The sequence below is a fragment of the Crocodylus siamensis genome, chromosome 1 (assembly GCF_052110815.1).
Source record: "Crocodylus siamensis isolate JL-2025a chromosome 1, ASM5211081v1, whole genome shotgun sequence".
NCBI lineage: Eukaryota > Metazoa > Chordata > Crocodylia > Crocodylidae > Crocodylus > Crocodylus siamensis.
Window position 1 is genome coordinate 240,204,157 of NC_143395.1, and position 25,429 is coordinate 240,229,585.

At 39.7% G+C, this 25,429-nt stretch overlaps 1 long non-coding RNA gene across 1 annotated transcript in view; it reads left to right on the forward strand.

The window, feature by feature from the left end:
• The window catches only part of LOC149874311 (uncharacterized), a 123,740-nt gene that overhangs the window by 33,710 nt on the left and 64,601 nt on the right, over window positions 1–25,429 (forward strand). Inside the window, exon 4 of the long non-coding RNA XR_016439917.1 lies at window positions 1,444–1,533. This is a non-coding gene — a long non-coding RNA (uncharacterized LOC149874311). The remainder of the gene's footprint in view (window positions 1–1,443; window positions 1,534–25,429) is intronic.

Consider the following 25,429-nt stretch of genomic DNA (forward strand, 5'->3'; position numbering starts at 1 on the left):
AGGTTTTGACTCCTATAAAGGCATGGGTGCAAAGGAGTGGGCCAAAACTGAGAGGACAGAGACAGAGGCTGCCAGAGGCTAAGTAGAGCAGAGTCTGAGCACTGATAAAAAGATGGAGGTGGGATGAGGCCAAAAGGGCCAAATGACGGAGATCCGGGAAAGACAGAGGGAGCCAGGCCAGAGAAAGTGGGCCTAGGATAGAGGCCTACAGTCAGAGTAACTAGTAAGCAAGGCCAGGAGAGCTGAAACCAATACAAAAAGGTGAATGACAACAGAGTGATACCTGTAAGGTATGGATGTCACTATGGAGGAGGCTGGAGGTCATGGGTAGATCCCTCAAGGCTTAACTAATCCAATATGGTCATGAGCGGTCACCACAGAATCCAAATTGTGCCAGCAGGTTACAAGCAGTTCTCAAGAGACACCCTCGGAGAACAGACAAAGATCTGTTAGGAAATAGAGGGTCCAGGGATCAAAAGTTAGGTTAAGCAGGTTAGACACTGGTGAGATTCCTCCTGACTCAGGGTTAGCTTCTGAGTTAATATAGAATAAATGTGAGGTGTGGCAAGTGTGATAGAAACAGGGGTAGACAAAAGACCTGGAGTGCACACAGGATTAGGGTGATCTATAGGACTAAATGCCACATCCGAGGGAAGGACTAACATTCACATTAAGGTGTTTTTTTAAGTGCTAGAATATCACAGGGCCTAGGGAAAACATTGTCAACCCCAGCTAAAGAGAATGCTTGGGAATATGTGTTACATGAAATATTATAATAAACTATATATTTCCTATAGTTTTTTCCAAGTTCTTTAGTGCTGCTGTACCTTTTTTAAAGATTCTTGTAGTTTTGTATAACTGAGTGACAAATTTTGGGAAGCACAGGCATTCTGAGACATCATTATTGATGTACGTAAGGCCAAGCCATTCACTTTCTTTTCTGGGTGGTCACCCTGAATATGTATTCTATTGTATATCATAATGCCATTACAAAATGATGTTATTTGTATGTCTTGATTAAATGTCTACAATATTAAAATTTATTTCTAAATTAAAAATACAGTGAAACCTTTCTAAGATGGAACCTGTAAAAACCAGAAACCTGCTCAAACTGTAAAATTTCTATGGTCCTAGCCTACCTTATAGGGAATTATTTATTTTCTGAATAACCTGGAAACTGTTTAATTCATAAACGGAAAGGAAATGTGGGGCCATTTGTAAAACCACCTTGTATATCATGGAACAAGTAATTATCTAGTATGTGTGTGTGTGTGTGTGTGTGTGTGTGTGTGCGCGTGTGCCTGTGGGTGTATGTACCTCTTCCTGGTCCCAAGTGATTCCATCTCAGACAGATTTCATTGTATATTTTCTTCTTTGTTAAACATAGTGGTTTTATATGTCTTTATTTTAAATTGTATCTTAACTAAATGTGTTTATATGCAGTTTTCCAACCAGCCTCGGTGATTATTGAAAAAGAGATGGTAATCCTACTGGGTTTCTACTTGGATAAAAAAGGACAGTAATAATCAATAGGTAAGTGTATTAGGAGAAAAATAACAAATAATCAGATAATTTAGTAGCTGCAATAAATGTGATCAGAAGACACAAACTGTGAAAGGATTTGAATCTAGTATTTGTTCTATAGTATCCATGCACAGAGTAGAGAAAATCCTGCTGGTTGATCCATTTGGGCAGATCATTACATTTCACAAACTTTGACTGTCAAATCCTCAAGACATGAAGGATGCAAGCATAGTCACTCTCTACAAAACAAAGGTGATATGAGTGACTGCGTTAACTATTGTGGTATATCCTTACTTTGTACTATTGGGAAGCTGTTTGCCAAAGCTGTCCTGATAAGACTGCAGACTTTTGTGGACAGAGTCTACCCTGAGTCTCAATGTGGTTTAAGATCTAGTAGATTGCAGTGGATATGATATTCTCCTTAATATAGACAGCTACAAGAAAAGTGCTGTGAACAAAGGAAATCTCTGTATATAGCATTTGTTGATCTCACCAAAGCTTTTGAACTCATCAGCAGAGATGCTTTGTTCTGAATCCTGAAGATTTGCTGCCCTCCTAAGCAACTAAGCATCATCAAGTTGTGTGGAACAGTAAAGTTCAATGGTTTCACGTTCAGAATAACTTGAAATCAAGAGTGGTGTCAAACAGGGCTATAGCTTAGTTCTGGCACTTTTGGGGGTTTTCTTTGCTACCTACTGAAATATGCATTTAGAGGTTGTTCACAAGGAGTATACCTTCAGACCAGATCTGATGGGAAACTTTTAATTTTGCTTGTCTCAAAGGAAAAACAAAAACCCAAGAAGTTCTTGTCCATGAAATGCCCATTGCCAATGATGCAGCAAAAGTTAGTCATTCAGAAGCAGGACTGCAAAGTCTCATGGATCTCCTTTCTTGTGCTTGTGATGATTTAGGTCTGACCATTAACCTAAAAAAGATGGTAGTCATAGATCAACAAGTTGACTGCCCTCCTAAAGTTAGCATAAATGATGAAAGCCTGGAAGTGATTGAAAAAACACACTCTGCCTCTGCCTGCACGTGCATGTGCACGCGCGCATGCACACACACACGCACACACACACACACTCTGTCCATGCCTGCACACACAGACACAGTGCCACTGCACACACAGAGGTACCAGCAGGTCCCCATGCTCCCCAGTCCAGTGATGGATTTGTGAGCCACACAGTGCCAGAGAAGTGTGAGGGCAGGAACAGAGTGAAATGGCTGGGGGTGGGGCGGGGCGAGGCATGGCTGCTCAGTCCTGCTGAGGGCTTCCACTGGGTCCTACTGCCCCTGGCTTCTGTCAGCTTTGACAGGCAACCAGGATTGAATAAATATTAATGTACTAATTTTTTAGGGGTCCCAATAGAATGGCTTGATGGGCCAAATCTGGCCCAAGGCCCATATTTTGCCCGCCCCTGCTTTACGGTGAGCTGACCACTGGCAAATATCAACTTGGACAGTCCAAAATCCGTTTTGTTGATGTCTGCAAGAAAAACCTTTGTGAGCTGCACATCAATGGCCAATGCTGGGAATCAATTGTTTTGGATCAGTGTGAGTGGAAAGCTGACATGAAACAGAGCTTACATCACTTTGAGATGGAGAAGGTCAATAATGACAACACTGATAAGTGCAAGGTGATGCACCTGGGGAGGAAGAACCAGCAGCATACCTACAGGCTGGGGAACTCCCTTCTTGTCAGTGCAGAGTCAGGAAAAGATCTTGGAGTCATCATTGATGGCAAGATGAACATGGTCCAGCAGTGTGGGGATGCAGTCAGGAAGGCCAACTGCACTTTGTAATGCATCCACAGATGCATCTCGAGCAGGTCCAAGGAGGTGATCCTCCCCCTCTATGTGGCACTGGTCAGGCCGCAGCTGGAGTACTGCGTCCAGTTCTGGGCACCGCACTTCAAGAGGGATGTGGACAGCATGGAGAGGATCCAGAGGAGGGCCACTCGCATGATCGGGGGCAGCAGGGCAGGCCCTATGAGGAGAGGCTATGGGACCTGAACCTGTTCAGCCTCCACAAGAGAAGGCTGAGGGGGGATCTAGTGGCCTGTTACAAACTAGTCAGAGGGGACCAGCAGGCCCTGGGGAAGTCCCTGTTCCCCCAAGTACTACCAGGAGTGACCAGGAATAACGGTCACAAGCTGGCAGAGGGTAGATTTAGATTAGATATCAGGAGGTGCTGCTTCACAGTCAGGACAGGATCTGGAACCAACTTCCAAGTGAAGTGGTGCTGGCTCCTACCCTGGGGGTCTTTAAGACAAGGCTAGACAATCACTTTGCTGGGGTTGTTTGACCCCAGTACTCTTTCCTGCCATGGCAGGGGGTGGGACTTAATGATCTGCTCAGGTCCCTTCCAACCCTACTAACTATGAAACTATCAGAGGCAGGGAAGACAAAACAGTACTCGGCATGCCAGCACAAGCTCAACCAAGTTTGTATGTGCAACTTGTCAGAGTTGTCAGAGCCTGTCAGTTGTCAAAGCCTGTCAGAAATCAGACTCCTCATCCACTCAAGAAGCTGTGGTAGTATCTGGTAACCTACCAAGGGTGCAATCCCCATTGTCTCCCAAGACAGATGGCTGCCAATGATGACTGTCAGCTGTATGGTGGTAGTGTCCATGTCATGGACTATAAATAAGCACCTAAATATTGACTAAGAAATATCTGAGTTTATCATTGTACTAAAATATTGTGATGTTCTTGGAAGCATTAAAACTAATTTGGAAGCTATAAGGCGCTAAAAGCTTTATTTCTTCCAGTACTGAACAGTAAGGAGAATTTTAATTCTTATGCCAAAAGATGTTTTCTTGAAAGCAAACAAATCTGGTAGTCACTGAAGCCCTCCAAGACCTCTTTTTCCAAAGAAGGAACAATGCAGCTTGTGCCTGGTCTTTCTCCTTCTCCCTGCTTTATGTTGTTTACTCTGCTAGTTTGCTTGAAGTGTTTGTTCTGGTTGGCTTGTATTTGCTTTAGTGGATGTTATTTAACATAGAGTATGTCTTGTGTTTGCCTTTCATATTCAAACACAGAACTGCTCCCATAGTTAAAAGTCATTTTCAGTACCACAAAAACTCAGACTCTGGTCTGGTTATGATTAAAATGAAATGTAGTCAGTTTTAAAGTGTAGATCTGATAGAAGATCTATAATTAATATGAAGGCTTGTCCTATATCATCTTAAAATGTTAGAAAAAGTAGGACTTTTTTTGTCAAATAGTGCAAAGTAAGTTTAGTTTTAACTGTGAGAATCTTGTTTGTTTTAATGCATTTTTTAATAATCTGTTTTATTCTGGCTTTACACTCATCCATTGATAAGAAGGGCATAACACTTCTGTCAGTGCTTATAGATTCTTGTTATACATACTATTATAAAACACCTTCAGATGATAATTGTATACCACTGCTAATCCAAAAGGCATACTGTCCACTACCCATTCTTCTACCATTTGGAATGCATATGAACCTAGCAACAGAGAATTACAGATTAAGGTTAGAGGAGGGTGCCAAAATTGTAACGTTATCATGCAGCGTAATTGGCTAGTTACCCCCTCTCCTTTATACGAGTGGAAATCCAATGACCCATTGTAAACCATTTAATCTGTTATATTTTGATATTCGCAGATCGGAGCATGGGGCTGAAAAACAAATGCTGGGGGAGGAGACAGTTTCCCAGCCCTATGCCCCAATCTGCTGATGTAAGCATGGGTCTGGGAGACAGCTTCCCTGGCAGTGGGACAGCTCTTCCTGCTCCCAGAGCCCAGGTCTGACCCTAGTGCCTTCTGCCAGCCCAGGGCTGGCACCTGGGGGAACGTGGAGCTCCCTCTGCCTGCTGTAGCAGGGCAGAGCGGGGCAGGAGTAGCGCTACAAATTTGCTCCTGATGGGTGCATGTGTAGATGTGCTCTGGGGAAAGCTTACTCTGCTGTATTTTACTGTACAGTAAGCTCATAGTGCATTAATAACGGGTGCAGGTGCTCCCACTGTAGTTTAGACCAGGTTATAGATTATTTCTTGTTCTCAATTTCCTTTTCAAGTTCTTTTTGAAAGTTTTGTTGTTTACAAACAGCTACTCTGAGGTCAGTGATGGAATGTTGAAAGTTAAAGTGTTCTGCCATGTGCTTGTGTGTTTTTGGAACTGATGTCAAATCAGTGTTCATTCATGCTTTCACAAAGGGATCACCCCCATCTATCCCAGGTAGATATCAGAGAGGCGCTGTAAGTAGGTTATGGTATATGTGACATTGGTAGAAGAACAGGTGAATGAACCTCAAATTTTATAATCTGTGTGATTTGGTCCACTGATGATCAAGGATCTTAGTTTTCTCTGATAAAAAATAATCTCCAATTTGCAGATTAAAAAAAGTAACCCAAAATCCACATTTTTCCAGATCAAAACAAAACACCACATATATATATATATATGTATGTATGTATGTATGTATGTAAGTGGTGTTTCATTTTAATCATGGGAAAATGTGTATTTGGGGTTACTTTTTAAATCCAAAAAATTGGGGATTTTTAATTTAATCAGAGAAAACCAGGGTCCCTGGTTATTAATAATGTGGTCAAGCTTACAGCTACAGGTAAAATCCAGAGGGATTCTGCTGTCCTTGTCTTGTGGCTGACATTGTAGCAGGTTGGAACAGGAGCTAAGTTTCCTAATACCTAATCTGGGATTTCTAATGGAAAAGACTTTACACAATAATTAAGTCTAAAGTGGAGATAACAAATAAAAAAAAAACCTAATACCATTTATGCAAAGCAATTAAGATCATTTTATCCAGCTCCTGTTGATACAAGGTGGTTCTCATCTGTATATTCTGAAATGGTTTTTGCCCTTTTCTGCAATGCTTCAGTCTGTAAGAATTCCACTAGTTGTCCTGGGAAATGTCTTCATAACCCAACACACTTAGTTTTTAAGAATGGTCTTGTTATGCAGTTTTGGAACTCAGTGCTGACTCTTGAATGCAATCCCCATGGACTTGTTTAGGTATAATGAAAACATAGCATGTCCAGCTTCCCAATTCCATTCAAAGAAATTTCCTTTTAGTCCAGAGGAAGTAGATGAACAATGCTTCAGAAATTAAATATTCTCAAAACTCCCTCCTGGAGCTACAACTGGGGCTTTGCTGATTGAGGTATTAGACAAGCAATATGACTTGCCATGAAAGGTTTGGAAAACACAGTGTCAATTTACAGTGCTGTATGCATGATTTTATTAATATGAACATGAAATAACCTTTCAGTCCTTTATCAAAATGAATAGATTTCTTTGAATTCTTGTAAAAGGCAGAAATCAACCAGATAATGAGCCATCTGTGCATATGGATAATACTTTTAAATTTAAGAAGTCCATTTAGTCCCTTAGGTTGATTCATCAGTGGAGACATGCATCACTCTAGTTAGGCAAAATATAATGAATCCTGTAAATATGAAAATAAATGAATATGGGGACTGATATTCTAAAATAAAGAACATAATGAACAGCAATCAACTAAAGACAGGATTATAAAATATTAGCCTGCAGGTATAGCAGTTTTGGCTGTGATCCTAGGAGCTAAGCAGGGTCAAGCTGTGTTAGTCTGTGGATGGGGGACCTCTGAGGATAGTTTTATTGCTTCAGTATCTGCTGAATGTGCTTCAGTAGGTGGCACTGTTCCCTTTAATTCAGTGCTTAAGCCAGCAGCCTGCAGTAGTTGGAGACACCATGCTCTGCACTAAATGAGATATAAAACTGAGGAGCTGATTGCTGGTGATCACTGAAAATCCCAGAGTGTTATTCAAAATGGTAATTCCTAGTTAGATAGTATTGGTATTTCTTACTTCCCTTAAATTATGTGTCGAGTTTCATTTGGCAAAGTCATTCTTCCCTTTCTTCCCTAAACTTCCATGTAGTTTTGCTGGATACTGTTGGAGATCTACCATGCTTCATCCCAAAGGGACATATACCTTGTGCTGGCCCTGGGCAGAGGCCAAGTTTTATTAGCATCAGCTGCTGAAATTACATTGAAATAAATGTATTTACTTACATCAAGAGTGAATTTAGCCTTATTCCTTGGATCCAGACTTTGTGCATGCCCTTTTAGAGATGTTGAATTGACTGCTATAGGTAGAAAACTGTAAAACTGTATTTTCAGACATTCAAAATTCTTTATAGAAAAAAGACACGAGGAAAATCACAGTTTTTCTCAAATATGTGTGAATTTACACATGATGCATGAGTGAGTTTATTTCCATGAACACTGACTCATGCACTCTAATTTGGTTTGGTTTAAAGATATAAACCATAGGGATGAGATCAAGTTAGTCCAACACAAATAGTTTGTAGGCTATTTAAATAATATATATAAAACAAACTTACGAGCTCTCCACTGAATTGTCTGAATGTAATACCAAGGACTGTGAATAGATGGTTAGTTGAGCAAATTCCTCAAGAAATCACACAGGAACAATACTCTGTGTCACTTCTTTTCATTTTGACCTAGTACTTAATGGTCTGCATAGAGCTGGTGTCTTCAGGGTCAAGAGTATTATTAAAAATCCACGAAAATTTCCATTAAAATTAAAGAAACAGGTAGATTATTCCTGAACAACTGTATGTAAAGGAATACAAGTGAATGAGAAAATATAGCTTAAGGACTTGTATATTATAAAATCTCAGTATTGAATTGATCGTGTGAAAAAAACTCTGAGTTTCTGAAAATGAGAACTTTAAGCTTGTCACAGATGTTATTTTAATTACGTGATAACAGCATTGCACGATCTGAGTGGCTTTACATTCAAATGGAAGACTGTCCCTAGGGGAAAAAATTGGTGCATGTTCTTGCACTGCCCATACTCACCAATTAGGGGAGCTGGATGACCCCAGTTGTGTTAGGGACATTCCTCTACTGCTCCTCCTGGCCTGGAGCCAGAGTAAGTTATGCCAGTTCTTTTCCCATCCTCTACACCCCTGGTAGAAGGAAGATCTAAGCTGAAGTGTAAGGGAAAGAGAGACAACCCCTAAGCACTTTTATATTTTCGTTTCTCTGGTGTGCCAGTATGTATCCATGGTGGAACTTACCTAGAGTAAATTCATATAGACTGGAACTGTAAAATGGTTCATGGAAATTTTGAGTCAAGGAACTCTTCACTTACATGGGAAATTTTATGTGAAAGCACCTTTGATTTAGCACAGATTCTATGGCAGAGAAAGTCTTAACTGGATGTACCAGGTATTGGGTAGGGTAGAATTTTAGGGCAGGTGGGATAGAGCTGAGTTCTGTAGATATTCTTACTTCCCAGTGGTTGAAGGAAAGGATGTAAAGCACACCTGGTTTAAATCATCCATGCTCAGATTACCATGATCCATCTCTTGGGGATTTCCACGTGTCCCACAGAGAATGCTAAAACTATCCCATCAAGACAATATGCAAATTACAATATAATATAAACATAATGCATCCTTCATACAAGAATATACACTTCAGATAAAGTTTGGCTTGAGAGTAAACTGAAGAGAAAGAGCAAAGAGAACATTATGGTATAGCACTAATCAATTGAAAGATTTTCTGTATGGTCTGTAATACCAAATTTTACCCAAGGAGAAGTATAATCAACTCCTTATGCTGTGGCTAAATGGCATTTTCTGTTTTGTTTTAATTATGACCCCTTCTTAATAAGCCCTAATATTCCATTTGCCTTTTTGACTTTTGCTGAACCTGGGGTTGATGTTTTTATGGAACTATCCACAACAATTTCAAGATCTCTTTGCAGGTTAGTTAACGATAATGTAGAGTCCATTGTTATTTATGTGCATATGGAGCTATTTTGTATCAGTTAAGTGACTCGCACTGAATTTAATTGGCCATTTGGTTGCTTATTCACTGAAGTCTGTGAGATCCTTCTGTATGTTTTCACTGTCAGGCTTTGGATTTTTACCACCCTGAATAATTTCCTGTCATCTACAAATTTGCCCATCTCACTATTCCTCACTCCTTTCCAGGTTGAAGTTTAATCAACCAAATGGAAGGAACGGAGGACATCTGGCATGTAGGGGGCAGCCTCAGGTGATACTGTAAGTCAGACTAATGACCTCTCCTTTGAGGGATATTTTTATACTTCAGGGAATAACAGGCAAAACAGAGCTGTATGGTAATTCCAGTTTTGCATGTATATTAGTTTTAATTACATCACTTTGAGTTTCCTATTTAATTTGTTTATTTTCTTGACTGTTATTTGTGGTAGTATGGGAACATTGGCCTTATCAGGAAAATGCCTTCCAAAATGCCAGTGTAACTGGACCAGTACAGTAAGGGTGCCTAGCCAAATCTTTTTCCACTCCTCTCTCATGTCCACAGTACACAAACTACTAGCTATGTAGTGATGGATTGATGCTGCCCATGATGTTGGTTACTGGTGCAGGGAAGTGTCTTGTGCTTCTTCATAGATATACAGGAAAGGCCATTGGCTGCCCTGTATAAGAAATGCCTGTTTTTATTTTTTAAGATTTTTCTAAGGCTGTTAGGAGTCCTTTCTTCTACTCTCTCACCAAGAAAAGCTAGGAAAATTGCAAGCTTCTTATTAAGCAGGAGGAAAGAAAGCCATAGCATTTTTTGAATTTATCATTTGATCATGTGCAAACTTGTTCAGTGCACAGATAAACAGAGTCACGTTAAATTTGCTGTGAGCTCGAGCTTCTGACAGTGCTCATTTTATCAACAAAGACAAATGAAGGAGCAGAAATTGTAGCATGGCCCTACTATTTCATCATTGTCAGTCTTAAATAAAATCATTCACTGCTGATAGTTTTTTTTCTTCTTTTCTCCCACTAACGCTAAGCTGTCAGACTCTCTCTTGATATGGTCCAGAGCTCCAGAGGCAGTGATTAAAAAAGAGAGACTTAAATTAGCTTTTTAACCTCATTCTTGATAAATATTCTTTTCTTACAGAAGTAGCTCTGAAATTGTCTAGGTTTTTTCCTATTGTGTGTGCCATTTTTCTTTAAAAAGGGAGAGGCTAGAAGACTTTATATTAAAAATTGATCAGCATTTTAAAAAGGGTTGAAAACTATATAGCTGAAGTTTAACAGTAAGTAGAAATTCTTTTCAGTATGACATTACACATGCAACATCATATACACATCAATACACATGCAACACTATGTATCAATCTATATACAGTCACAAAGGGTAAACTGTGACCCATCTCATTGATGATCACATTATGTGAGTATTCCCATTGACCTCACCAGTGTTACTCATGGAAGTAACTACTTCTCAGCATGAATAAGGTCAAAATCCAACCCTGAACAAGTCTTTAAAATCTTCTTCATAACATTGTCAAGACTTGCACAAAAAACAAACACATTCTTATTCAGAATGCACTAGTAGGATTTGTTAATTGGAAGTCTCAAGGATAAAAGGTACATTGTTTGCCAGATCAACTTTAACACCACCTTCAAATATTTACATGCCTCAAACAACTCTTAAGAATTGATACTTGATGCTTAACTGCATAAAAAGGGTTGATTAGGTTAAATTTGAGATGAGGCATATTAAATTAGATCAGGCAGATTTCAAAGATACCTGTCTTCCTTATCCTTGGAAAATAGGGTTAGATTGCCCAACAAATTGTTCTTGTCTTGTAGGAAATGACTAATATATAATTCAAGGAGAATGATTTATGTAAGCAAAACAACTTATAAGAGAATAAAATATGAACAGTGAGATAGAATGAAAGTTTGAAAATGTGCACACAGTTTGCAAATATGAAGAAAGGTCAAATGAGCATCCACTGGAAGGACAGTTAATTTGCTGGGGTAAGCTACTATAGCCTATAAATTATGATTTAGTAACACAGTATCATAATATACAACATAATATAACTCATAAATCATAATCGAGAATGTTTGGAGGACTTTTCCCTGTCAGACTACAACAGATAAGTAGAAAAGAGATTTCTATAAAATGTATCTTTCGCAGGCTTGCAATCTATTTGATTAAGATAAAATGTAGAATAATTGATATACTATTTATAAAATAGCTAAATGGAATAGCAGGTCTGCAATTAAGACACAGTACAGATGAACCCTGGTAAACTTTGCCATAACTATTACACTAGAGAATAGTAGAACTAATAAAGTTACTGTAACTCTTTGCTGTGAAGACTCACAGAGGTTAAACAAAGTAAGGATGACATTGACCCCTTGTGCAGATAGCTCATAAAATTATGCACTGCATAAATCCTTCTTAAGTCCTATTTACAGAGTTTAAGTGAGATAAGTGATGCATAAGTCTTGTACAGGTGTGGTACACTCGTGTGAATTTCAGTGTCAAGATCTGATTCTCACTGGAGTCAGACCAAGGTCAAATTGGTGTAATGGAGTAAAGAGTTCCTCCCAAGGACATAGTTAACATGAAACAATGCGTGCTATTTAAATGTTTTAATGCAGTAAGACATAGTAAGAAATAGTAGCTATGTATAGAGGCTGTAAAGGGCTTTGCAGCAAAGTAAAACTCACCTGATTTGGGGATTCATTATTAATTCAAAGCTCAAATTAAATTTCAGGGTGACAGTTTTTCTATTTTAACAAAGTTTCAACTTAATTGTTTTACATGAAAAACATGTAAGATCTATATTTAGTCACAGTATCTTGTTGAAACCTTGGGGTCATTGGAATATGAAATGTACAGCCCAACTTTAGCAAACCAGATGCTCAGCTGTTGAAAAAAAAGTCAGATCTGTTCAAATCAGAACTAGCATTTGTTTATAGCTGCTGACAATCTGTCTCAAGGGATGTAAGCATAGGTGAATCAAAACAAAAGAAAATCATTCCCATGAACCCGTGTTAATCAACCCTGCTGGGTTTTACAGAAATCAAGGAATGTATGGTAGGTCAGGCAAATAGTGAAACAATATGGATCTATTTACTAGGCCTGAAATCCATTTGCTAGTATTAATAATACTACTAGTTTCTGAAGATTATTTTTCTTATTATGGAAATCACCAGAACCAGAAGTTCTGCCTTGCTGCATGGCAGTTGAGACATGTGCCCTGGAATGATGGACTAGCGTCAGGGTGTCAAATTGAATAAAACATAAAAGAGATGGCATAAAAAAACCAAAACAAAACATAAAAGATATGAAAAGAAGGATTCCGACATTCAGGGTGAGTTTCTATCTGATTTTTTGGAAGGTGTGAGAGGATGTTTTCTAGCCTGTGGTGGGCTTATAGGAGTCTTTTTATAAGTCATCCAGTGAGTTCCCTAGAACTATGGCCATTGCTGTAGAATCACTTTTATTCACATATAGCTACCAAGAAAGGACATAAACTCATTTGGAGAGCACGAATTATGTAAATAAAGAAGCCAGTTGTTTTATACAGCACACTGATGAATTTATCTGTATGGACTGATAGATGCATTTCGGACATAAGCCTCATTTCTGATTCTGTACATAATTCAAGTAATCATTGGGATATATGGGACCAACACAAACTTTTCTGAACTCTTTATATTTCAAAGAATTTTTTCCTATGCTGAGTCTCTTCATTTGAGTTTGATAAATAGATGGCACTGCTATTCAGATGTCTACTCTGTTTCACTGCAGAAAATGCAAATTAGAAGGATGTATATATGTGATGGGTGAGATGGAGGCATCAGGAGCATAAGAAGAGACAATTAAGAAATAAGCTGGGCTAAGAATGAGTGGGAAGAACCAAAATAAATTGAGTGGCAGTCAGAACAAAGAAATAAGAGGAAACAAAGAGGTGAAAAGGAGGAGGGAAAGGATGAGAAAAAGTAAGACAGTGTTTGAAGAAGTATTTCAGCACCTGAGGATGTACCCAATCCAACAGCTTTCCTAAAGCAAAAAGATTTACTGTGTCTCCTTCTTGTTAATATACATTGTACATCAGAACACTATAATAAATACATCTGATGGAGCCTGATCTGACATTTCACAATTTACACATCAGTTCAAGAATTGTAAAACAAATTGGTTTTCTTTAAATAACTGCTGTGTTTAACACTGCTTCCCCCCCAAGTGCTATTTATAAGATTAAATATATATATATATATATATATATATATATGTATATATAACATTCCTATTATCTGTAAACCTGATGTGTGTTCTGTAACACTATAATCTGGCAAAGAAGCAACATTTTGGAACATGGATATTGCAAGGAGACAATATGACAAAAAGAAGAACTATCATAAAAATTTAATTTTAATTTAGAGAGATTAGATTGACTTTATACTACTGCCAGGGAATGAGGCACAATGAATGGATGATGGAAAGTTTTCAACTGCAAATTTAAATTAATATTTTATAACCTCTATGGTCAGGGATGTTCTGATATATGAATATTTGGTGACGGAGCTAAATTCACGGTGGCCTTTGTGAAGGATTCATTTTTTAGCTTCCTAGGGTAAAGTATAACTGGGTGCACAAGATGTTTACTGAGGAATAGACTAGTTAGCTCCTCAGTAAACATCTCACATCAACTTACGCAGGGCTATTAGGCTGGAGTAAACTAACTCCACAGCAGCATAGTACTTGTCCCCCACCTATACCTGTCTCCCACTTGTAAATGCAAGTACTGTAGATGCTGGCATGGGACACAAAGGTGTTTCATTGTGGGGGCTGCCTGCCAGCTATCCCTGCACTGGAGCACCCTCATGCCCCAGCCATCCCCTCTGCAGCATGTTGAGCTGGAGATAACAGCCCTGGGCTGGCAGGCTGACCCACCCTAGGCCTCCAGCCACCTGGGCCTATTCTGACATTTCTCAATCTGCTGCAGTCCCAGGTGCATGTTCAAATGGCATACCCAGGAGCAATACATTCCAGACTTTATTGCTTCACATTAATTGCATGTGTAGATGCACCCACAGTGCACAAAAACAACCCCTCCCCGATTTCTTGTATATGTAACTTGCTTGTATTTCTAACAGTATCCCCCCATCTACACTTTTACATTACATAGTATTAAAGCTAAATGTAGTACTAAGGGGCTAAATTAAGTTTCTCCTGATTCAAAGACAATGACATTTCAGTCCCTCATAATCATAAAGTATCACAATGACTATTCTAACTTTCTATACTGGAAAGTAAGGAGTAATCTTAATTCCCCTGATCATCCACTCAAGTTGGCAGCAGATGAGGCCACTTTGCATCTTGCAGCACAGCCTCTTAAAGCCCATTTGCCTTCTTCCTACTGAGCTTTTAAACACTGATCAAGTTTAAAATGCAGCAGGTATTGTTTCAGTTTTTTTAAAAGTACATAGCGCAGCCATAGCCAGTGGCATTACATTCCTGCTTCCTGTATATAGACCATTTTTGTAGGTCCTTCTACAAAGAGGAAAGGCTAGAGGAGGTGAGGACACAAAGGGAAAAGTAGTATTATTCAAACAAAATTACCTTTTTCAAAAGCAATTTTAATAAATATGAACTTTTTGGATCATTTTTAGTGCACACTTTTATTTAGCACAACAAATGGTCATCAACATTTTTCTTAGGTAAAAAATTGCTTTTGATGAAATTTTAAGTAGAGTCCATTTTATACCATTTCTCATGAAAGCTGTGTCAAGGTATTAAAACTACATTAAATTGTTGGGATGTTTCCATGTTTCAACCACCTTTCAGAAAAATGGGACAGATCCTCTGGCTCTGAGCTCTATTTGTTGCAAGATTCACTAGGGGTGAAGAAAAATGGCTCAAAGTCAACTTCAGTTTATAGTGACTTCAAGTGCATCATAACTTAGATCAGCAAATGAGGCGGGTAACTAGGGAATGCGCTACTGGTCAGGGATGCTGTAATCTACAGTTGTATTGGTTATAGCCCTGGCTTCTGTCTCCCATCCCAGTTATCCCTTTGTCTGAATAAGATTCCATAGAGCTGACTAGGTGGACTGTGAGCTTTCTGGGATATTCCTTATATTGACACCTCTGCAGATTTTGTAGAAAGGGCAGTTGCATGTTTCCTTTACCTGCTAGAAAGAGGACAATAGATGAGCTAGGCCAGCTGGTCTAATTCTGCACTTCCGTGCATGTTGAAAAATCTTTAAAATATGTGCTAAGTAAGAGCAAAGTGGGTGTATGCTGACAGTCCAACTTGGTGCACCAGTACAAATAATTATATAAGGTGTGAAAGACTGGAGATTCAGACTCAACATATTATTCATATGGATAATGCAAAACACTTTCTCCATCTAGCCAAAGATATGACATGTTTCCTTATTCTTTCTGCTATATTTTGCAAAAGTTCATTTCTTTAAAACCATGCCCACTGTATTTTTAATGTGATTGTTTTATATTTTTTACCAACTTGTGCAGTGCCGGAGGGAGGAACAGCAAAATGATTTTACTGCCAATAGAAAATCGATAAAAGCAACATAGCATTTTCAGCTCAGGTCTCCTGTGTATTATTGCTTGCTTGCAGAAGAAAATAAATGTTAAAAATAATTGTTAAGGAGAAGTGTGTAACAATTCTAAAATCCACTGTTCTCTGAGGAGGAAAAAAACAGCATCTACTGCTTCCAGGTAGAACTTTGTTGCCCTGACTTTAAATCAATATGCTCAGGTATAGTATCTCTGAATACTATAGCCTGGTAATATTGAGAACAAGGAAAGGAGGCTGATGTGCAGCAAGGAACTGGGATTCTGTTTAAGGAGTGGGATTTACAGAGGATAGCAATCTAAGGAAGCAAAGAACCCTGATCAGGGAATATGGGAAAAGGGAATTTGAAGAGGAATGCAGCCTGCAAGGGGATAGATGAAGACTCAGGCACTGGAAGACTAGAAGGAAAGGAAGACATTATCTTGGATGATTAACAAGTGCAAAGTACGGCAGCCGTGGTAGTATTCTCTGTTGCAAGTTAGAGCACTGCATTTCCTTTTTCTTTGCTCCAACAATAGGATGGTTAATTAACATTAGACCACATGACATAAGAATGCAGGGATTCAGAGAGATACATTATGTAAGTCAGGCTGATGATGGTGATGGTTCTTTTTTTTAAATTGCTGAAATGACTGTTGTTGGAGATGAAAGAGTCCTTTCCCAAAGTTACACTGAGGTAAGCCCTACATTAGGTCAGCCTGGCTTGCGTACATTAGAGGTAGACCATACATACAGGTGCACTTGTGTGAATGTCCTCAATGTAAGCAAGTCCTCAACATCTTCTAAATAGAAAGAGGGAGGTTATTCTAAATTTTACAATGGAAATGATTATTAATAGAAATGGATTTGATATAAATACATTCTAGTAAATACTAGAACTACTAAAGTTCTAGTAAAGTTTTACTATCAGGCCAAGGTCACACTTTCCATTTAAACAATACTAAGAGCACTTAAAATGTGAGTGTCCACATGATAAAGCTCCTTAACTTGTGCTGAGTGCCCCCTCGAGGCACTTGTGCATAGCTCACGTTACTAGGTCATGCTACCTATCTCATATGGTCTCTGGAAATAACACGAGGAATTTAGAGTCCTCCTGCATCCCAGGATGCACTCTTCCCAGTCCCGCCCCCCCAAGTATGGATAGAGACCAGGTTCTCCTGCCCACCAGCCCTCTAGCAGCAAATTAGAGCTGTGCAGGTAGGAAACGGTATTAATTCTTAACATGCAACTATACACAGCATATTCGAACCTTAACACTGCTTAAGATTCCACAGATTTAATGTGGTCTAATGGTCTTGTTACAGCTCACACTATGAGCTACACAACTGTTTATTGATGTTACTGCTAGTTTGCAGTTTGGAGAATTCACAGTCTTAGTCTACCAGCTTTGAATGTCCCCCACCTATACAGCTGTGACTTGCCACTAGAGGCCTGTTGAACGGAGGCAAGAATAGAAGATATACCTGTGAGTTGTCACTAGAAGGCTGGTGAGCCAAGACAGGCTTCTATTCCTACTCTACAGGTAGAGATGTGAGAGATCGTGGGACACTGGAGGACTTCAACTTGGGTGGCACGTCTGTGGGAAATGGCCACTCCTTAATGGAATACGAGCTGGGTAGTTCAGATCAGAGATCATTCTGTCTTGGAGTGGCATAACTTTGAGCTGTACAATGAATGCTTAAAACCACACTAAAGTGTTAATGGGCACATCTGCATGTGTAATTAATGTTATTAGGCTTCACTGCACAGTGAATTTATAGCACAGTAAAATTACTACCTGCAGATGATGGTAGTGAATTTATTGTGCAGTAGACTAATTTACCCCACAGTAAGCACATGCACATATAAAAGCTGACACTGTACTGTTCAGTAGTGTACTACACAGAAAAGTGTCTTGTGTAGACATGGCCAATATGCGATAAAGCTAGGATTTAAGAGCTGCAGGAGCCACCAGAATTACCATGTAACAGGGTCCTAAGTGTAACATGTAACTTATCCCTCAGTGTGTGCCATATGTCCACTTCTGGATCTGGTCAACAAAAATGTATGTATATGTTATAATTGTTAGCTGGAGGACCTATCTTTTTTAGCACAGTATGTCAGTTACATAAACATATGATTTTTCTATTTTTATATAACACTGTATTCACGGGATATCTCTGAATGACTATTGGAAGAAATCCTTCCCCTGCCAGTACTTTCTCAGTTCTTTTGGGAATGACAGAGACAATATCACATGGCAAAGATTTTGGGAAGAAGGTTGTAGTAAATGGAAGAGAAGAATTGTTTGGACCACCATGATTCATCAGTCAAGGAAAAAAAAGTAAAGAAAAAAGCCATCAGAAATTTACTTCATAATATATGAAGTGAAAGCGGGAAAGTTTAACAGATTCTTATTAGGTGGAATTATCTTTTTTTTCACTTATTGCACCACAAAATGTTATAGCTTTAAAGAAAATAAGTGCTCTCTCTTCAAACCATTCTGGCTTTTTACCTAATGATCCAATAAATTAGTGGTTGGTTGATGTGTGCATATTGTGTTTCAGGACTCAGTGGGAAGTTGCCAAGACTTTTATTGAGTGGCAATATTTTCTTCTTGCTAGTTCTGTATTTCTCGGAGGATCAGTGCCTAATATGGCATTTTCTGTTACAATTAAATTAAAGTGTTGGAGATTTGTTTTCTTCTATGTTCAATTTTTTAAATTGAGTAATGTCTTAAAAGGCCCTTTTAATATAGTAAGTGCACTACTTGTGTGACTGAAGCTTCATGTGTTAAATGATGTGTGGATTTCTGCTATTAGGACTCTGTAAAGAAAGGCTTCTTATATAAAATTTACATATTAACAAAAGCAATATTAAATAATTAATCTGGGAGTAAATTGGGCCGCTTAGCACTCACAAGACATATATATTTATCATTTATAAAAGTCACAAGACAGCCTTAAAAAAAGATAGCCTTCTCTCTTTAAATCAGCATGCCTGATTCTCATCTGATTTAATCTGGCATATCTAATACATCAGTTGCAATCAACCATATTATGCAGATTTATACCAGCTAAGGATTTATCCCTGTCCTTCATGCAAATCATTCCTTTAATTTGAGTCTGTTTGGATTCTACCTCAAGCAGTTAACAAACCTAATATTGTAAATACCCTACAACTGTAACATACTTTTCATCCAAATCTTCCAATTTGGCAAATTTTATAGGATTTCAACACAAAAACATAACTTGTGGAGGCACAATTAAAAAGTAAGTGATACTTAAGAAGCCAGCCTAAATTGCAAGAACCTTATTTAAGCCTGATTGCTTGAAGATTTTTCCTTATTATGCTTTCAAGAGAAAGCCAAAAAGATGCAAGCAAACAAAACTAGTGCGATAAACAAACCCCCAGACTATACTGAGAATTTAGTACAACCCATTCATGAAAACATTAAGAGTTTAACAAGGCATAAGGGCCACAGTTCCTTTTTTGGTAGGTACAATGATGTTTATTATATCAAATACAAACCTGAGCAGTTTGTGCCGGCCGGGCTTTGTTCACTTCCGAGGGTACAGCCTTCCTGCCATCACCCAGCCCCAGGATCCTTGTGGGCAATGCGGTTGTTCTTTCACCATGTCGCCACCCCCTCTCTCGTCTGCCACGTCTCGGTGTATCATCAATGGGGGGGTCACCTAGCGGGTCCCTCGCTGCCCAGGTCTGACCTGGCGGATGTACACGGGGCTCCACCACCCCTGCACCCCAGCCTCACACCACCTTCTTAAGCTGACCCTGTGGAGTCACGTGGCTCATCTTGCCGGTCCACCTTCTTTCTTTGTCCCTACCCCTTATACCTGATGGGCCGAGCCCCTCTGGGTTAAGAGTTGGCTCCTGATCCCTATCCCTAGGATCCTAAAAACAGTAGGTCCCAGTGCCTGTGTTCCTGGTGGCAATCCCGCCCCAATCACGATCCTCCCTTGGGATCCTCACCACCCTTCCAAGCCGGGCTTTCACCTGGTCCTGACACGCCCTCTGCGATGGCTCGTCTTCGCCGCTGTCCCACTCGGGTGCCTGTCATCCATTGCTGGCTCCCAGGGGCTGCCACAGGCTCCTTCTCCCTGGTGCCTCATGTTCCTGATCCCTGTTCTTCTCTGGACATCGCTGGACCCCACAAGTTTCTTCCACCGCTAACGGATTCCCCGCTCCGGGGCCATCCACCCCTTCCACTGCCGCCGCCGCAGCCTTTTTATCCCCGTTGGCTGGCATCCGGTGCTGACGTCACCGGCTGGCTGCAGCTGTACAAAAAGCCAGCTCACGAGCTGCGTGGGTTCTCTGGGAGCGTTGTCCCTTGCTGCAGGTGAGTTGCCGGCATCACCGCGGTCTCTGGGACACAGTTATTTATTTTTAAAACATTAAATAACTTAAAAGAGGCAAGGTATTGCATTGTAATGAAATTTCCATCTGGTTTTACAGGCAGCCCTCAGACTTATGACACAATTGGTTCCTGAAAAACCGCATCTTAAGCTGAAACTTTATAACTCAGAACGGATTTTCCCATAGGTACAATGTTATAAATGGGGGATTGGTTCCTGAACCAAGGCCCGATACCCTATTTTTACCAAAAATAACCCAGAATTTTGTACTCAATCAATTGTAATTGAATACTATAGCTAAATTAATGTATTTATATTGTAAATAACAATCATATTGATTTGGAAAAACATCTTTGAGGTAACTTTGCTGGACTTTTTGAAGAGCTTTTGGTTGGAATCTTCTCAGGAGTCTTGGCTCCATGTTTTTCTGGAGTCTTGTCTGTTTTCTTAAAGAAAGTGTCCAAGGAAGTTTGGACAGATGTTCGCCAGGGAGATGGGCGATGCAACAAACTTGTTTACTGGCATGGTGTGGCATCAGATCAAGCATCATAAAGTCAAAACTGATGTCAGAAAGTTTAAACAGGAGGTCAGTTTATTAGAATCATAATAAACTTGTGTAACTTGTTGTAACTCAAAATGTCTTAAGTGGACAACTGCCTGTACTTTTTTTTATATGGTCACATAAGGCACTTATACATGTGCCTGAATCTTGCTCTAGCATATGCTAATTAGCATGTTCCAGCAGCCTTGGCATCTCATGTATTCAGCATCCCTGTGCTTCAAAATTGTGATGGGGTGCTTTAACTAAAGCACATTGAATGAGCAGCTCTAATTAAAGTGCCCCCACCTCCACCCCAGAGCATGTGTAAACATGCCCATATATTAAGAAAAATATTTAATAGATAAAATGGTGTTTATCAGCCAGGGTGCTGCAGTATCTTGTTGTGTACCTAAGGTGTGAGATCCTTCCTTGTAAGGGTGCCTAGGTGCCATAAATATTAGCACCATTTGGTATGTAAAAAGACCTATACGTGAATCACAAGATAAACCCAAAAATTCAGATAAGAAAACATTGTGTCAAAAACATTCTCACCTTTTGTGGTTTTTCTGAGTTCTTTGCAACAGAATTATTATGTTATTTTTCTATAGTAAAAAAAAGAAAACTAAGAGATGGCATTTTCAATAGTCTAAAATGCTTGAGAACCACTGAGATAAATAAAATATAAAATACAGAAAAAAGATTTTTAGGAATGCTACAAATTATATAAACTAGGAAATGCCATTAAGCAAGCATTCAGAACTAAAGTATCTTGATGATTTGTGAGTAAAATCTTATTATATAATTTATCAATGAACTCAGAAAGATCTAAAGCCTGAACAATTATAACGCTTAAGAATTGTATTGTACTATTGGTTCAAAGTAGTTGAAAGGATATAAGAATGATATTTGGATGACTGATTCTTTGGTATTTGTATAAGACTTCTAATTTTACCGTGAAGGTATTGGTTTTGACATAATTACTGCACTGAAACAGGGTGATCTCTCAATTTCTGCCATATTTTAAGGTAATTAACTAAGATTCTTTCAAACATCTCTTTAGCCAACGAGTGTGTTGCAGCTTCCTGGGATGCCTTGAAATCCTTTAATGGTGCTGAGAAGTGACACACAATATTAGGACCATTAGGTGTGAAAACACCTACATACTATTTGCAAGAGATTTGACATAGGAATCCTTTGTGACAAAAACATACTGACCTGTTGTGGTTGTTCTGAGTTCTTTGCAACAGAATAATTACTCCATTTTTACTGTAGAAAAAAATGATAAATGAAGTTTAAGAGCTGCCGTTTTCGAAGGGGTGCATTGAGTCTAAAAACAGACTGAAAATATTGGTCTCATATTCTTAATGATACATTTTACAGTATTAGTTATTATGTCCAAATTGAGCATGGAGACCAATTCCATGATGCAATGAACTGAAATTGCAGTCCTTACAGAAGTAAACTGATGCATTTTAACTTGATGAAAAATTAACACATAATCATTCATCATCAGCCTCTAGTAAGGGGCCTACTCTGCCACCTGTCAATGGCTTATTCACAAACACGGGACCAACTTGGGGAGAAACTTTCTCTCTTTTCTGTAGGATGGTCTGCCATTGGTCCTTTCCCTGAAGATTTTTGCAACACAAAGGGAAACAGGGGCACAGACAAGAAAGCACTTTTCACAGTGTCACATAGCAATTCAGCAGCAGAGCAACTGAGAACCCAGATGCTTTTTATTTTTTCACACTCTAGTGATATAGCAGTTAAGCCACATTGTGCTTAAGGAGATAATTGACAATTAAATATCTTAATTATGAGATTATTTGGAAATCATAGTTAACTCTGGTATGAAAATCTATATTTATAAACAGGAATTATTTATGTGAGAGATTCATACAATGCAGCAGCCACCAAAATGTTCTCATATTGATTTTGTATGTCCAGCCTCTGTTTTAACCCATGCCTTTGCTCTTTCTTTTATTTGGCTTTAAATAAAAATACAAAAATTAAACTGGAAATAGCCATAGGAAAGCATTCTTAAATCATAAGTGAAGTGATAAATACAGCTTGAGGACAGATTTAATTTCAATGCTATTTTGGTTTATATCTATACATATTTATAAAAATCTAATTGTTGCTAAGATGAATATATCAAAATGATCAAAAAATGGAGTTCCTTACATTAAAACTTAATATAGTTGATGGATTACTTTAATATAGTTACTTTAACATAGCTGGGGTCTGTGACCGGCCAGGGACTGCACCCTGTGCATGGTGCACCAAGAGGCATAATGAGCAGGGTTTATGCCTTGGTGAAACCCTGAGGAAAAACACAGAGAAGAGGGTAGTTACTGAGCAGATGGGTGGGGTTCTGAGGATTGGGGGCCTACTGACTTTTGCCTATGCAGGAGACTCAAAAACAGTCCCTGGATTCTGCTGCTTCTGCTTCTGCTGCTTCTGCCCTTCTTGCCTGCTATTCTTACAGCAGCGGTGCAAAATGTGTGTGCGCTGTGTGGATTCCCTGGAGAAGGGGGTTGAGTCTGAAAACCCTCCTAAAATGGAGCCTGGGATTGGTGCCCTTCTCACCCACCCCTAGTTACATTACTGGATGTATTCATGCAGGCTGCTGCCACCTAGACCCCAAGTGATGTGCTGCCCACCCCTCCCAGTAAGCTATACTGTGGGGATGCCTTCCCCTATTCCACACCATACCATACATGTTCACCAGGGTTGTGCGAGGCTTCAGACTGTGCTCTGGATCCAGATTGAAATGCTGGCTTCATTAGGCTTTCCAAAGTGGTTCAGAGCTTGTGAAGCACTTTGGAAAAGCTTTTGAGCCACCTTGGAGATCTGGCCATATAATGGGGAAACAATGAAATGTCTATAACTTTGTTTTTCTTTGTCTGATTTGGATGAAATTTGCAGGAATGATAACCTCTGCTGAGATCAGGAAGCTTTCTAAGTTTCAAGAAGATTGGTATAGGGTTTTTTGGGGAACTGTACCCCAAATTAATGAAATCAAAACTCATGTCATATCTATATGTTACAACACAGAGGGGTAAAAACTGCAGGGATGGTGGCCCCTGCTTAGGCCACAAAGTCTACCAAGTTTCAAGCTGATAAGTGCAAGGGTTTGGGGGGAACTGCATCTCAACCTATGGACAAGCAAAACTTGTGTCATGGGTGACACTGTGTGTTAAGGTGTAGCAGGGTGAAAGCTGCAAGGATGGTACCCCCTGCTGCAGCCATGAAGCCTTCCAGCTGTCAAGGAGATAGGGTCAGGTGCTGAAGCTATCTCTTTGACAGATGGCAGGTTTTGTGGCCACAGCAGGGGCTACCATCCCTGCAGCTTTCACCCTGTTGCACCTTAACACACACAGTGTCACCCATGTCACAAGTTTTGCTAGTCCGCAGCTTGATGTGCAGTTCCCCCAAACCTCTGCACTTAGCAGCTTGAAACTTGGCAGACTTTGTGGCCTGATCAGGGGTCACAATCCCTGCTGTTTTTAGCCCACTGTGCCTTAACACACACAGAGTTATCTATGTCATGAGTTTTGCCTGTCAGCAGTTTGAGGTGTAGTTCGCCCCAAACCCCTGCACCAATCTTCTTGAAACTTGTCATCCTTTGTGAACACATGAGGAGCCACCACCCCTACAATTTTCTCCCCACTGTGGTGTACTACGTACACATGACATGGGTTTAGCTTTCAAGAATTTAGGTTGCGGGTGAAGTTCCCCCCAAACCTCTGGACTGATCTTCTTGAAACTTAGCAGACTTTATTCTCTAAGAAGAGGCTACCATGTATATAAATTTCATCCAAATCAGACAAAAAACAGAAAGGTTATAGATATTTCATTGATTCCCCATCATATCCTATGGTTGGATCTCTCACGTGGCTCCAAAGCTTCAGAGCCACTTCGGCTGAACCAAAGTCGGAACCCGGTCCAGAGCTCCATATTGGATCACTGACATCTGAAGCAGCCAGATATGAAGCCAGATTGAATAGCTACCTACTTGCACAGGCCTAATGTTCACACTGCTATACCACACTACATCGCACAGATGCATTGGGTCCCAGCTCCAATTTGAGCTGCAGGATCTCTGGGCCCCACCATCCACACTGCTCTGCCCTTCACCCAGGAGTAGGAAAATGAAGCATAAGTGGGAATGTGGTGCCCAAAAACTCCAGGACAGTAGCAGCCTGAGTGATGCAGGGAAATGGCACCTGTGTGGGAACCTGAGAGCCACAATTTAACCCCTAGGGCTAGGACAGAAATGATGCATAAACCAGTATAAGTGACTGGAAACTGGTTCACATATGTAACACAAAAGAAGTTCAGTGCATGTAAACTGCTTTAAAAATGGCCCAAACCAGTTTCTGAGAAACCTGGATGGATATAGTATCAGACTTGCCTGATTTAGGTTAAATCTGTTTATTAAAATTCTGTCCCAGATCCTCTGCAGATTCAAGTTAACTGGCAGTCCCCAAAATCTCAGGTTGCTTTGTACCTCCCCCACAAGTCCCCCTCACAGTATGGGTAGGCTATCCGTGGCCAAATCTGTCTGCTCTAGCCAAGCAGGGAGGTGTACTCTAGCACCCCTCAGCTTTTGACCTGGGCC